Genomic DNA, 16,568 nt, shown 5'->3' with positions numbered 1-16,568 from the left:
GTCAGGGTGCAGAAAAAGATGTTTACCAGGATGTTGTCTGCTATGAGAGATTTTATCGAAGAATAAAGGTTGAATACACTAAGTTAGGTTTTAGTGAAATGCAGAAATTGAAGGGCGAGTTGAACGAAGATTATAAGATTGTGAATACCATGGATAGAGCTTTTTTTCCCGCAGAGTCAATTACTAGAGGACACAGGTTTCAGGTGTAGGGTGGGGTGGGATGGAGGATCGAAATGGGATGTGTGAGGCACGTTTTTTCACACAAAGAGTGGTGAGTGCTTGCAACGCGCTGCCAGAGGAGGTGCTGGAAGCAGACACAATAACAGCATTCAACAAACAACTGGACGAATACATGAATTGGAAGGTCCTGGGGGATGCGAATCCTGCAAGTAAAGACAGTTTTATTATGGAAGGGCCAAACATATTGGCGCAGGCCTAGATGACCGAAGGGCCTGTTCCTGTGCTGTATTGCTCATTGTTCTATTGCATAAAACGTCTGCGGACCTCACTTCGGCTTCATGAACCACCTCCCCACCCACCTTTCTCTGCCTCACGATCATGACTGTTCCCTGGTGGAAGACTTCCTGACAGGGAGGGTAAAAAAACAACCCGTCTGCAGACCCGGGAGCTATTAATTCCGCAGGCTTTGTGACCTTCACACAGAGTTTCCAAAAACGCCCACTCCGGGCATCGCTTACCTCTGCAAATACAGCAGAGGCAGGTCTCGTGCGTGGGAACGTCCGCGTAAGCGCACTGTATCTGAAAGCGCAGGAAATAGAAGGGGTCCAGTACCCTGTTGTATCATGGGTAACCAGCACACCATTGGAATCCGTAACCTAGCTGTGGTTAGACATTTGTTGTGACATCATATAGATTGGTATGTCAGGATTAATGAAGAGGCGGAGTGCCACACATAGCAACAACTATAGTAGAATCTCACACGTAATGGCGATTATCGCCAGAACAATTCCTTCAACAAGATGTTTGCTCAGTGATGCCCAGAAGGTGGGCTGCTTTAGGGAATCTTTTCTGTGAAGAGCTGCCATGATCGTATTCTCACAAGTGTTCCAGGGCATGCATTTTACTTATGCTGGTACATGAGGAAAGAGCAGGGAATCCTTAGGACACGGGACACAGACTCTTTATTAAGTTCTAAAGGGTGTGGTTGCTGTCAGCATGGTATTTTGTTATTGCCATTTCTGAATGCTCTATTGCCATTTCTAAATGCTCTGAGAAGATTCTGCTGAACTCATTTTAGGTCTATTTACTGTATTACATTTGGATTGTAGCGTTTCAAATGATTTGAACACCACCACAGGCAGTTAAGACTCAACCACTTTGCTGTGTTTGTGGAGAAATCTGGAGCTCAGATTAGATTGGCAGGTTTCCCTTCTGAAAGGAAGAACATTTTTATTTTATTTACTTTTCAACTTAGAGCAAAATTGGAAAACATTACTTTGGATTAAGAGAACTGTAGAAAGAATATGACCACTGTTTACAAAGAAATGATTCTTGCTGAATTTGCCTGTAGTTTGCAAAGCAAGAACATTGAATGGGTACGGAATAAATGATGGCAGATGTGGGTAGATTAGAATGGTGTTGGAAAAGTACAGCAGGTACTAGTCTACCACATTTGCAGCTCACAGTGCAGCCTCCTCTCTATTGGGGATATGAAGGGTCGACTGTGTCATTGCTTTACAGAACCTTTGCATTCCGTTTGCCAAAAATGACCCTGAAATTCCAGTTGCCTTTTAACACACCACCCGCTCACCTGGACAACACCTCTGTGTCAGGTTTGCTGCAGTGCTCCAATGCAGCTCAGCACAAGCTGGAAAAACAGCACCTCATTTTCAGCCTGGGGATCAAGCAGCCTTCCAGACACAATATCAAATTAAATCACTTGGGGTCTGAGCTCTCCCATGTCCTCACCCCAATCCATACAACCAGGCCTTGTTATCACAGAGTCTGCTATTACACACAAACCATTGGTAGCCACTAACAGTCACCATTAACAGCTATTCACACCACTAACCCCCACCCCACCAGATCATTGTCCACTCCTTTGTTTGTCTAACTGCTCTTCTCTTTCTTTGGTCTCTATCCCACCTATCACTTACTCCTCAACCCTTCTCTGCCCACCCTATCTTCTGTATATAAACTGACATGTCCTAGCTACAATCTGTTCTGAGGAAGAGTCACTCGATCTGAAACGTTAACTCTGATTTCTCTCCACAGATGTTGCCAGACCTGCTGAGCCTAACAAATATCTAAATGTGTAACATAGTCAAATATTAAACAAAGCAGAGATATTTATAAACTTCCATAACGGGAGGGTGAAAAGCCAACTGCAGGTAGTGAGGTTGAAAGAATCACAGAATCCCTCCAGTGCGGAGGCAGTCCATTCAGCCCATCGAGTCCACACTGGCCATCTGAAAAACAGTGCCCAACCCTCACCATATTCTTGTAATTCCACAGTTCCCATGGTTAATCCACCAAGCCTGCACTTCCCTGGACACAATCTGCACATCTTTGAACTGTGGGAGGAAACCAATGCAGTTACAGAAGGATGTACAAAGTTCATACAGTTACCTGATGCTGGAATTGAAACCAGCTCCCTGGTGCTGTGAGGCAACAGTGTTAATCACAAAGCTATTGTTCCAATACAGGTATTTGCAGTAATCCCATTGATCAAGCAGCGAACCCAATGGCTGCTCCATGAATTGATCAGAGGCCCAATTCAGTCTGAGGCTTCTTATTCAGTGTAATGTTGTTGGTCAGTTTTCCAAGGGTTCAGGATGTGAGAAGGTACTGGGTGGTCCTGCAGGAGGGAGCGGGTATCTGGAAAACTGCTATCACTTCCAGGTGAGGGAAGGGTATGATTTGGAATGTTGGGAATATGAGGCCAAATGAGCACCGAGTAACCACCTGAGCTACAAATCTTCATGTGAACCTAGACAGCAAGCTAACATTTCGAATCTAGATGACTCTTCATAAGTGCTTAACTTCCCTAGTTAACCATCGCTGGCTTATCACCTTCCTAAAAATCTTTTTTCCTCACTGAAATATATCTTTGCTGTGAGTCATGTACTGTTCTTTTAAGCGTCTGCATTGATCCACAAATATCTTTGCTGCTAAATGCTTCTGCAGTTCCACTCCAGTAAGCTCAAACCTCATTCCTTTGCAATTACCCTTGTTTCAGCTTAGCACAGCTATTTCCCAACCAAGATCCTTCCTTTCAAACTGAATGCTAAATTACCCCGTGTTATGGTCAGAGTTTATTCTGACATCATTTACGAAATGGCTTCATTACACATCACCAGATTCAAAATAGCCAAATACAAGGTTGGATTCACAATATTATTGTTCCAGGAAACTATGTGCTCATGGCTTCCTCTGAAAATCTCACTATTTCAATCGACATGTTGATAAAAGTCGGCCAGGTTTAATGTTATTTGCACTTTTTATCTCCTGACTATTCTCTGCCCCACCGTGTAGCTACTCTTTGGGGTTTTATAGACCATTTCTACCAATCTTCTTACTTTGTTTCTTACCTCATCTCATGTGGAGTCTATATTCATCTGATTTCAGATTATTTCTTGCTGTTGTATTTATTTCATCCCATATTTCTTGCTGTTGTATTTATTTCATCCCATCGAGCTTTCCATTCTGCTTGTCCTATTTGAAAGTTGACAAGGTTCCTCATGGTAAACTGGTTATCGAGGTTAGATCTCATGGAATTCTGGGAGAATTAACCATTTGGATACAGAACTGGCTCGAAGGTAGAAGACAGAGAGTGGTGGTGGAGGGTTTCTTGGCAGACTGGAGGCCTGTGACCAGTGATGTGCCACAAGGATCAGTGCTGGGTCCACTACTTTTCATCACTTATATAAGTGATTTTAATGTAAACATAGGAGGGATAGTTAGTAAGTTTGCAGATGACACAACGGATCATGATCAGATGGGGCCAATGGGCCATGGAGTAGCAGGTAGACTTGAATTTAGATAAATGTGAAGTGCTGCACTTTAGAAAGGCAAATCTGAGTAGGACTTACACACTTAATGGTCAGGTCCTGGGGAGTATTGCTGAACAAAGAGACATTGGAGTGCAGATTCATAGTTCTTTGAAAGTGAAGTTGCAGGTAGATAGGATAGTGAAGAAGACATTTGTTATGCTTTCCTTTGTTGGTCAGAGCATTAAGTATAGGAGTTGGGAGAATGTATTGTAACTGTATAGGTCATTGGTTAGGCCACTTTTGGGATTTTGTGTACAATTATGGTCTCCCTCTTATCGGAAGGCTGTTGTGAAACTTGAAAGAGTTCAGAAAAGATTGACAAGGATGTTGCCGAGGTTAGAGGGAGAGGCTGGATAGACTGGGGCTGTTTTCCCTGGAGCATCAGAGGCTAAGAGGTGACCTTATAGAGGTTTATAAAATCATGATATGCATGGACAGGATAAATGGACAAGGTATTTTTGCTGGGGTGGGCAAGTCCAGAGTAGAGAGCATATGTTTAGGGTGAGAGGAAAAACAGTTAAAAGGGACCAAAGGAGAAACGTTTTCACACAAAGGGTGGTGCATGGATGGAATGAGCTGCCAGAGGGAGTGGTGGAGGTTGTTACAATTACAACATTTAAAATGCATCTGGATGGGTATATGAAGAGGACAGTTTCAGAGTGATATGGACCAAGTGCTGGCAAATGGGACTAGATTAATTTATGATACCTAGTCGGCACGGACGAGTTGGACTAAAGAGTCTATTTCCGTGCTGTACATCTCTCTGACTCTCTGACTCTAAATGAGAGAATCAATCTGTGAATGGTGATGTCACAGAAACAGCATTGTGATGATGAAAAGTCATCAGATTTGATGATATTAGTTGTGGTGGAAAAGTTCAGTGACACCGAGGAAACTGATACATTGCATTGTTCCTAACAGCGATATGGGAGATTATAAAGAGGACTTCAATGGTCGTAATATCTGGATTACTAGTGAGAGTAGGAGTAGGAGGATAGGGTAGATTAATGTGTGGCTAAGGAGCTGAAGTAAGGAGCAAGGATTTACATTTTTGGACCACTGGGACCTTTTCTGGGAAAAAAGTGACCTGTAGAAGACGGATGAGTTGCACCTGAATTGGAAGGTGATCAATATCCTGGCAGGCAGATTTGCTAGTGCAACTTGGGAGGCTGTAAACTTTAAAGTCAGGGGGAAAGGGATGGGACTCAAAGAGATAGTGAGAAAAGAAACAAGGTGTTTTTGATAAAAGGAGCAACTTAAATACTCAAGGTAGGCAGGAGCACAGCAACGAGTAAGGTAAGACTGTGCAAATAAACTGCATTCATTTTAATAGAAGAGGCCTGACAGAAAAGACAGATTAACTTGGGGCATGGTTGTGAACATTGGATTGGAATATCATAGCTATTAGTGATGATACGTGGCTCAGGGAACAGTAGGATGTTAAAGATAGAAAGGGAGGCAAGAAAAGAGGGGAATGGCATTTTAAATTAAAGATAACATTATGGCTGTACTTAGGGTGGATGCTCCTGGAGACCATCCAGGGATATTATAGGTGTAACTAAGAAATAAGTCATTGCGATTGTAGTAGCAGCTCTCAAATAGACAGTGATAAATTGAGAAGCAACATGCAGGGAGATGTCAGAAATCTGTAAGATTAATAGGGTTGTATCAGTAGCGAATTTTAACTTTCCAAACATAAACTGGGAATGCTAAGGAGTTGGATGGTGAGGAATCTAAGTATGTCCAAGAAAATTTTCTTATTCAATAAACGGTTGCACCTGGAACATCGAGGGCTGAGGGGTGACCTTATTGAGATTTATAAAATCATGAGGGGCATGGAGAGGGCAAATAAAAAAGATAGGAGTGGGGGAGTCCAGAATTAGAGGGCAGTGGTCTATGGTGAGAGGGAAAAGATTTTAAAGGGATTGCATGGGAAAATGTTTCGTGAAAAGGATGCTGCAAGTATGCAGTGAGCTGCAGAAGACTTGGTGGGGGCTGGTACAATTCCAAATTTATAAGGCATCTGGACGGATACACAAATGGGAAGGTTAAGAGCGATATGGTCCAAGTGCTGGCAAATGGGAGGAGATTAATTTGGATATTTGGTCAGCATGACGAGATGATTCGAAGGGTCTGTTTCCATGCTGCGTACTTCTATAACTCTAATAGCATCTTATTTTCCACCCTGCTGACACCACATGGGGGAGAACTTTATAAAAATTGGGAATTACATTGTTTGGAATGCTACTACAGACCCAGCCAGTCAGACATTAAGTGCTGATATGTCGGCAATTCTCAGAGAAGTGAGAAAACAAATGGTAGTAATATCAGGGGAAGACAGCTTCCCAGGTTGAACTGGGACAGACAGATTGTGAAGGACTTAGACAGGACAGAATTCTTCAAATGTATCCATGTGATCTTTTTAATTCAGTGTGTATAAAATCCAACAGGAGATAGGGCAGGGCTGAAACATCTGAGGTTCACCAAGATATTGCTTGGGCTGGAGCGTTTCACCTCTGAAGACAGCCTCGATCGGCTGGGGATGTTTTCATTGAAGCAGAGGAGGTTGAGGGGAGAACCTGATGAAGGTGTAGAAAGTTATTAGGATTACAGATTGGGTAGACAGGAGGGTACTTTTCCCCTTAATGGAATGGACAATAACAGGGGCATAGATTGAAGAGAAGTAGCAGGGGTTTTTGAGGGAATTAGGTAATATTTCTCCCCCAGATGGCAGTCAGCATCAGGAACTCACTGCCTGAAAGGAGACAGAAATCTTTGCAGCATTTAAGAAGATACTTCTGGAGTCACCTACCCTGGGGAAAATACATTAGCTATTCAACCTATCCATGCCCCTCATGGTTTTATAAATGTCAAAAAGATCACCCCTCAGCCTGCAATGCTCCAGGAAAAATAGCCCCAGCCTATTCAGCCACTCCCTATTACTAAAACCCTTCAGTCCCAGCAACATCTCTGCAAATCCCCTCCACACACTCTCAAGCCTCACAACAAACTTACCCCATAGAAGTGTGACCAGAACCACATTCCAATGCCTCACCAATGTGCCACATAACCGCAACATGACACCCCAACTCCAATCCTCAACAAAGAAGAACAAAGAAGGAAGAAAATTTAAAGCCCAGGAACAGGCCCTTTGGCAGTTCAAGACTGAGCCCATTCAAATGTACTGTCTAAACCTGTCAGTCAATTCGTAAGCATTTGTATCCCTCTGCTCCCCACCTACTCATGCATCTGTCTAGACGCATCTTAAATGAATCTACGGTGCCTGCCTCTACCATCTCTGCTGGCAATGTGTTCCAAATGCCCACCACCATCTTTGTGAAGTACTTGCCGCATGTATCCCCCTTAAACTTTCCACCTCTCACCTTGAAAGCGTGACCTCTCGTTATTGAATCCTTTACCCTGGAAAAAGCTTGTCTCGATCCAACCTGTCTCTACCCTTCATGATTTTGTAAACCTCAATCAGGTCCCCCCTCAATCTCCTTTTTTCTAGTGAAAATAAACCTAATCTACTCAACCTCTCTTCATAGCTAGCACCTTCCATACCAGGCAACATCCTCGTAAACCTTCTCTGCACTCTCTCCAAAGCGTACACATCCTTTTAGTAATGTGGCGACCAGAACTGTACACAATATTCTAAATGCGGCCGAACCAATGTCTTGTACAATTTTAACATGACTTGCCAGCTCTTATACTCAATACCCCGTCCAATGAAGGCAAGCATATGATATGACTTCTTGATCACTCTATCCACCTGTGCAGCAACCTTCAGGGTACAATGGACCTGCACTCCCAGATCTCTCGGCCCATCAACTTTTCCCAAGGTTCTTCCATTCATTGTATAATTCTCTGTAGAAATAGACTTGCCTAAATTCATCATCTCACTTCTGTCTGGATTGAAAGCTTTCTGCCACATTTCTGCCCAGCTATAAACTGTCCAGTTTATCTACATCCTCATGTGTTCTCTGACAGCCCCTTATGCTTTCTGCTACTCCACCAATCTTTGTGTCATCTGCAAACTTGCTGATCATATCAACAGTAACCAATACTGATGCCTGTGGAACACCTTTCTCCATTTCGAGAAACTCCCTTTAACTACTACTCTCTGTCTCCTGTTGCTCAACTAGTTCTTTATCCACTTGGCTAGAACACCCTGCACACCATGTGACTTCACTTTGTCCATTAATCTACAATGGGGAACCTTATCAAAAGCCTTACTAAGGTCCATGTATAAGACATCAACAGCCTTTCCTTCATCTAACAACTTGGTCACTTCCTCGAAGAACTCTATTAAGTTGGTTTCGACAAGTGAAGGCAAGCATGCCATACTCTCTCTTCACCACCCTGTCCACCTGCAACTCCACCCCAAACAATGAAGTACCTGCACCCCCAGGCCTCCCACTCAGCAATACTCCCAGGGCCCCACCATCAACTGTATTAGTCCTGGAATGATTTGCCCGACCAAAATGTAACACCTCACATTTATCTAAATTAAGCTCCATCTGCCACTCCTCAGCCCACTGGCCCATCTGAACAAGGTTCTATTGCAGCCTAATAAAATCTTCTTTACTGTCCACTGGACAATATTCTAATGTCATCTGCCAACTTATGAACCATGTTCGACACCTGGAGGTAGGTAGAACACAGCAGGCCAGGCAGCATCAGGAGGTGGAGTGGATGACGTTCGGGTGTAACCCTTCTTCAGGACTCTGGGCAGATAAAGGGAATGGAGGGAGCAGGGTGGTGAAGTGCGGATAGTTGAAGATAGTCAGGGGGTACGACCTGGTTGGTCGATGAGTGGAATGAATCCAGTTGTTCGCTGGGAGGAGTGGAAGGAAGTGGGAGGGGCTGGGAAGTGAGTTGGGGATGGGAAGGGAAGTTATTTGAAATTGAAGAACTCATTGTTGAGTCCTCCGGGCTGCAGACCGCCCAAGTGGAAGAGATGTTGTTCCTCCAATTTGTGGTTTGATTCATTGTGGAATGGAGAAGGGCATGTGGGAAAAGGAGTGGGAAGGGGAATTAAATGGGCAGTGATGGGGAGGTCTGGTCGGCCTCTGCAGACCAGGCTGCAAAGCTCAGCAAACTGTTCCCTAAGTTTATGTTTGGTCTCTCTGATGTAAAGAAGACCACATCGAGAGCACCTGATGCAGTAAACTAAGTCGGAAGAGAGGCAGGTGAACCTCTGTCTCACCTGGAAGGACTGTTTGGGGCCCTGGATGGAGCTGAGTGGAGTGGTATACTGGCAGGTTTTGCATCTTTTCTGGTTGCAGAGAAAAGTACCTGGGAGTTCAGGGTGGTCGGCGGGGAGAGTGGCACAAACCAAGGACTGGCAAAGGGAAGAGTCCTTGCTTAAGGCAGAGAGACATGGGGAGGAGAAGGTGTTCTTGGTGGTAGGATCTAGTTGGTGTTGGCAGAAGTGTTTGAGGATGATGTGTTGAATACGGAGACTGGTGGGGTGGTAGGTGAGGACAAGGGGGACTTTATCTTTATTGCGTTGAGGGGGGATATTTAGAGCAGTGGAATGGAGAATGGAGGTGGTGTGATGGAGGGCTGTCTGGATGAGAGAGGGGGGAATGCACATTGTTCAAAATAGGTGGACATCTGTGATACTCGCGAGTGGAATGTCTCCTTGTCCAAGCAGATGCAGCAGATCAGAAGAATTGGAAGAATCGGATGGAGTTCTTGAAGGATACTTGGTGGAAGGAGGTGTGATCCAGGTAGTTGTGAGAGTCTGTGGGTTTATAGTAACCATCTATCTGCAGACTGTTGCTGGAGATGGAAATAGAGAGGTCAAGAAGGGGAGGACCAATTTATGAACCATGTCTCCAATGTTCACATCCAAATGATTGGGCAGACTAAAAGCAGTAGGTCCCAGCACCAATCCTTTGTCGCACCGCTGGTCTTCACACTGAAAAGCAACTCTCTACCATCACCCTCTGTCTCCTAAATTCAATCTAATGTTGTACTGAGATGGCTAGCTCCCTCTGAATACCATGTGATCTAACCTTACTAACCAGTCAATCATGCAAAACTTTGTTGAATGCTTTGCTGAAGTCCATATGGACAACATCTACTGCTCTAATCTACTTCATTAATCTTCATTGTAACTTCTTGAAAACCTCAATCAAGATGCAATTTCCCACTTAAAAAGCCATGTTGATGATTCCTAATAAGTCTTTTGCCTTTCCATGAATATTGCGTGCAATTCTGGTCTCCTTCCTATCAGAAAGATGTTGTGAAACTTGAAAGGGTTCAGAAAAGATTTACAAGGATGTTGCCAGCGTTGGAGGGTCTGAGCTACAGGGAGAGGCTGAACAGGCTGGGGCTGTTTTCCCTGGAGACTGAGGGGTGACCTTATAGATGTTTACAAAATTATGAGGGGCATGGATAGGATAAATAGACAAAGTCTTTTCCCTGGGGTCGAAGTCCAGGACTAGATGGCATAGGTTTAGGGTGAGAGGGGAAAGATATAAAAGAGACCTAAGGGGCAACATTTTCACGCAGTGGGTGGTACATGTATGGAATGAGCTGCTAGAGGAAGTGGTGGAGGCTGGTACAATTGCAACATTTAAGAGGCATTTGCATGGGTATATGAATAGTAAGGGTTTGGAGGGATATGAGCTGGGTGCTGGCAGGTGGGACTAGATTGGGTTGGGATATCTGGTCGGCATGGACGGGTTGGATCAAAGGGTCTGTTTCCATGCTGTACATCTCTATGATTCTATGATTCTACCCCACCCTCTCCGATAACTTACTGACTACTGCTGGAAAGCTCACTGGTCTATAGTTCCCTCGCTTTTCCTTACAGACTTTCTCAAATAATGGCACCAAATCAGCCGACCTCCATTTCTGGCACCTCAGCCTGTTGCTAATACAAATATGTCAGCAATGGGTCTAGCAATCTCTTTCCTAGCTTCCCTGGTTTCTGGTAAACATTTGGTTGGATCCTGGGGATTTATCTAGCTTTGTACAATTGAAGACCTCCACAGCATATCCTTTCTGTAATATGAACTCTTTCCAAGGCATCACTATTTATTTCCCTAAGTTCCCTCGTTGCTGGGAAATGGAATAGAAGTTGATTGGCCCTTGATGACTAACATGGCCACAATGGGCTGAAGTGCCTCATTTGTTGCTGTGTTACTCTATGGTTGTGTAGTATGGTTAGCTCAGTTGGCTGAACAGCTGCTGTGTGACACAGACCGACAGTAATAGTGCAGATTCAGTTCCTACATTGTGACGATCCTGTCTTTTCATCCATGCCCCTTTCACTGAGGGATGGTGACGCTGAAAATAGGCTTACTCTCTCAGATCAGACAGCAGCCACTGGAACTATATCAACTTCACTTTCTATTACTCTGTGGCTCAAGACGTGGACTCGCAGATTATTTCTTTAACTAAAAGATAACATTTTTACTGCGATGTTCATCATATCTCAACAAAATGGTTAACCTCCCATTAACCTTCTCAATTACTCACTGTTCATGTATTGAACGTTTACTGACTTGTGCAGTAGAGCATCAGATCACTCTGACACTGGCAATTCTGCAGGTTTTCTCTGTTTCAATAATGCTCCTTGTTTTTAAAATTCTTCCTTGTGAAGTCTCCCTTTCCCCAAACATCACTCAGGCCTCACACTATCCCCCATTCTCTCACTCCCACAACTCCTATCTACCACCCTGAAGTTGTCCTATCTCCTCAGAATAATATAAGTATTTATAAACCCAATTGACTCTACCACAACTTAATAATGTTGTTCCAAATATTTGCAATATCCCCATAAACACCCCCTTGGCAAAAAAGAAGGAAAAATCAAATCCAGGTTCTCACAGGAGAGATGTCAGAGAGAGAGAGAGGATCACCATGGAGCAGTTTCTTTGACCAGCAGCTTCAAAAAACTGACTGCTATCCAAACCAAACCAAAACCAGAGTTAAGCTGATCTGGGAGAATTGGACATTCCCCTTCCATTGGACAAGTGTTTCTTTAAACTTGAAAGCATTTTATCTAAGGTAGTTATCCATAATGAAATTCGCCCTAAAGCCCATAAAAACCAGACACATCGGAACCTATGTGTTTGTGAGCTCTCTGAAAAAAAGCAAGGACAACCTAACCTTATTTAAGGAGTAACTTTGTCACACCCCTCCCTCACTCCTTCTGCCTTCCCCCAGAGTTTCCCTTTCACTCTTTCCTCCCCCTCCCTTAACCTCCTCATCCAAGTTATCCTCCTCATTTTCTTTCCCTTCCCTCTCGCTGCTAATTTCCCTCTCATTTTCCCTTACCCCTTGCCTCTTGCCTCCTTCATACTCATGACCCCTCACACACAGCCCACCTCTTTAGTCACCCCATCACTCCCTACTCAGTTTCTTGTCCCTATCCCTCACGGCATTCTCCTTCCATCGCCATACAGGCCCCACTCTCCTTTCCCTTCTTCCCTATCACTCTTCCACGGATCTCACTCTCCACTCCATACCGCTCACCAACAGTCCCTCCTGATCTCCCACCCCTCTCTCTCCTGCTCTCACTGTCTCCCTTCTGCTCAGTCCCCAATCCCACCTCTGACCCTACTCTCCATCTCCACCTCTACCTCTCTCACTCCCTCTCTGCCCTCCTGCTCACTCTCCATTCACTCTTCCCTCTCATTCACTGTCCCCTCTAGCTCAGCTCCCCATCCCGGTCACTCTCCCCTCCACCTCATTCTCCTCTTGGTTTGTACCTATCATTAACTGTCCCTTAGCCCGCCAGACCATGGCCTCACTGTATTCTCCATCCTCCATCCCACTCATCTCTGCATTCCCAACATCCATCCATTCCCCTTAATCGTTCACTATTCAGTCATCTTACCTTCATTGTCCAACCTTCATAATTCCTTCTCCTTTCCACCTCATTCTCCCCTCCACCTAACTGTCCTCATCATTCCACCTCACCCTTACACTCTCGTTGCCTATATGCTCCAATCTCACTTCCCATCAATGCCCCCACTTCCTCCTGCTCTGCCCTTGCCCCTCAATCTCACATTCCCCTCCTGCTCACTCATTCTACCCTCTCAGCTCACTCTTCCCTCTCCCTCACTATCCTCTCAATCACAACTTCCCAATTCAGTCACTCTCCACTTAACCTTGCTCTGCTCTCACCCTCTGCCCCGCACTGCTCCTCACTCCTATCTCACATTTGCCTTTCCACTCCACTCCATTCCTCCATAATCATTCTGCCATGATTTCCCCCACCCCAATTCTCCCTTCCCTTTTCATCCTGCCTCCTCAAATTCCTCTTCCCCTTCACTCTTGCCTCCACGACTCTCGCCGCCACCTCATACTCAAATTCACTCACCTCCTCCACAGATTTCCTTAACTTCTGCGACCCAACTCTGTCCTTCCTTTTAAACCTCCATCCTACAATCCCCTCATCTCGACTCTCCTCTCCCCCTCACAGACTCCACCTCATCTTCCAGTTCACACAACTCCAGAATCCCCACAAGACTTTATTTTGCACGCTCTCACTTCCACATATGGATTAATCCCCTGTACTCTTAACACATCCCATCCCCTTATATACCCCTTCACTCCCGCCACTCACTCTCCTCTCCCACTCACTCAACCCTCCTATGGCCAAAAGGAACCGGTGTTTCCTCAGCAGCTCAGCCATCCCTTCCTCCTCAGTCTCACCTCCCTTTCTCTCTACCCCTCACTCACTGTTTCTCCATATCTGTACCCTCCCACTCACTCTCCCAATCTCCAAAACTCAAATGTCCACTTATTTTGCAGACATCCTATTGTCAACCTCCCATTCTACACTATCACTTACTCTCCCATACCCCATCCCAAACAGTCTGCTTCCCTCACAAAGCCTTCACACCCACTCCCATATCCTTACTCAGCTTCTAATCATTCCTCTTCCATCTCTTAGTTCATTTCTTCACTCTTCCATTCCCTGCCCTGGGGTTAAATACCTCCCCTCATTTCCTCCCACTTTCCATCATGCTCCCCCCTTCCCTAAACTCTCTCTTACAAATGCAACTTTACTCTACCCCTCCCTCAGTCTCCCCACTCCCTTGCTGCCCCTCACCCCTGCCTCCCCTCTCTATCGCCATTCCCACCCAGTCACATCACCTCACTTGCCCCTTCCTCTTGCATTCACCCGGCTTCCACTGTCTGTACCCTCATGCCCCAATCTCCCTTTCCCCTCACCCTCATGCTCCCTTCCTCTTGTTATTGCACCTCTCATGCTCACTTCCACATTACACGCTCCTCCTCTCATTCTCCCCTTCCTCTTACTTTCCCTTTGCCATTTTGTTAATCAAACTCTCTTACTCACTCTCTCCTTCTAATGTGAGTCTTCCTCCTAGATCGTGTCATCTCCTCTTCCAATCCATGCCCTATCCCTCTCTGTCATTCTGTCCTCTCCCTCAGGTGACCCTCCCCCACCCTGTCCATACCGTTCACTCTCACTAATCCCTTCACTCTCCCCACCTCTGCCATACCCCTCACTCTGCTCATCACTCCCCACCCCCCCCCTCCTGGCCCTCACCATCTGACACTCTCCTATGCTGTCCCACACCCCCTTACTCTCCCCTCACTCTCACTCTCCTTCCCCAACCCCTAGTGCTTCTTCTCCCTCCACTTCTGCCACACTCTCTGCCCCTCACTCTCCCCTCCCCTTCTGCTTCAGTTTACCCTCTCCAGCACAATCCCCCCCTTGCCACTACCATTACACTCCCATCCACACAATTCCCCCTTCTTCTCCCCACTCCTCCTGGCTCCCTAGATGATGCTACACTCCCCAACCTGCACTCTTCCTCTCCCTTTCACTGTTTACCCATTCATATCGCTCTCACCTGAGCACTCAACCCTCCCATTGCTCACCCCCTCTGTGTTCCCCCTCATTCTTCACACCACTCTCTCTCACCCACCTCTCCTCAATCTCCATCCTCTATCCCACATCTCCTCACTCTCCCCCTCTTTTTGACTTTCTCCTCCCTCCTGCAATCGGTTAAAGTTCGAGTTAGGGTTCTGTTTTCTTGTGAACTTCATTTCCCCACTCACTCCCCTCCAAATGATCCCTCTCACCTCCCCTCCTCACTCCTCCATCCCCATCCCTCTACCTTACCCATACTTCCTCCTCATTCCTCCAGTCTCATCACTCACTGCACTCTCTCTCACTCACCCCCCTTTCCGTGTCCCTTCCCTCCTTCAAACTCCCCTTTTCCAGTCTCGCCTTATCTCCCCTCCACTCCCATCCCCCTCTATCGCTCAACCCCTCACTCTCCCTGGCCCCTCTCTCTGACGGTGTTATTTGATCTCTCCCCCAGCTCCAGCCTCTTTGACTCTGGATCCGAACACAGCGCATCCCCGGCTCATCCTGTCTGAGGACCGGACCAGTGTGAGACTCGGAGACACAAAGCAGCCGCTCCCTGACTCCCCGGAGAGATTTGATCCCTGGGAATGTGTCCTTGGATCAGAGGGATTCACATCAGGGAGACATTACTGGGAGGTAGAGGTGGGAGTGGAGACTCGGTGAGCTCTGGGAGTGGCCCGAGAGTCTGTGAAGAGGAAACGGGGGATCATCCCGAGCCCGGATTCTGGATTGTGGGGCTGGGACCCGGATGTGGTTATTTTGCCGCCACCTCCCCCTCACGGACCCCCCTCTCCCTGAGTGTGAATCCCCGGAAGATCGGGGTTTTCCTGGACTATGAGGGTGGACAGGTGTCATTTTACAATGCGGACACCATGTCCCATCTCCACACTTTCACCCACACTTTCACTGAGAGGATCTTTCCATCTTCAATCCGGGATGGAATGACGACGGGAAAAACTCCGCCCCGCTGACAATCTGCGGGATTAAAGGGCACTGACAGATCCATCCCATAATTTCACCCCGTCCCCCTGCCTCCTGCCAGCTGTAAACTGATGGGGGTCGGTCTCAGTCTGGGGTAAAGAAGGAGGGAGGGGGAGAGAAGAAACAAATAGAAGCACCATCAGAGAGATGGACTGACTGGGTAGAGTGAGCTCTGAGCTGCAGGAACCCGGGGACCTTCCTGCCTGTAATGTTGCTCCACAGGCAGGAGGTGGCGCTACATGACGGTGTTGGAGATGAATCCGTCAGTGGGTCTCAGACTGGGCTCACGGGAGTCTTTCCAGGGGGACTGGGCTCAATCAAAATAAAAATGTCAGACTGATTTTCTTTAGACTTTCATCATGTGTCAGTAATGTATACCCCACACATGATTTAATATCATTGAGAAACTGGTCTTGCTTTGCTCAGATTTGTAACTATTGCCCAGAATGTTACTGCTCTTTCATAAAATTGGAAAATTTGAAAACCTTAGATTTGAAAGGGATGGGTGAATTGATCACTAATGTCATGATCAGATAACATCTAACGATGATTGAAACCCAATGCTCCAAATACAGCCTCACCAAAGTCCTGTACAAATGCAACATAACTTCCCAACTTCACTGCCCTGTCTATCAGTGACTCCACTTCCAGAGAACCGTGTACATGAAGTCCAATTCCCTCTGTCTACTATACTCCTTAAAGTCCTA

At 46.0% G+C, this 16,568-nt stretch overlaps 1 pseudogene; it reads left to right on the top strand.

The window, feature by feature from the left end:
• Positions 1–220: 220 nt before the first annotated feature.
• LOC148140086 (E3 ubiquitin-protein ligase TRIM39-like) lies at positions 221–15,928 on the top strand (annotated as a pseudogene).
• The last annotated feature ends 640 nt before the right edge of the window (positions 15,929–16,568 follow it).

The sequence above is a fragment of the Chiloscyllium plagiosum genome, unplaced genomic scaffold (genome assembly GCF_037043375.1).
Source record: "Chiloscyllium plagiosum isolate Xiang-an unplaced genomic scaffold, Cpla_swu_hap1 HiC_scaffold_35, whole genome shotgun sequence".
Taxonomy (NCBI): Eukaryota; Metazoa; Chordata; class Chondrichthyes; order Orectolobiformes; family Hemiscylliidae; genus Chiloscyllium; species Chiloscyllium plagiosum.
Note: the sequence above shows the minus strand (reverse complement) of the source record. Positions and strands in the feature narration are given on the sequence as shown.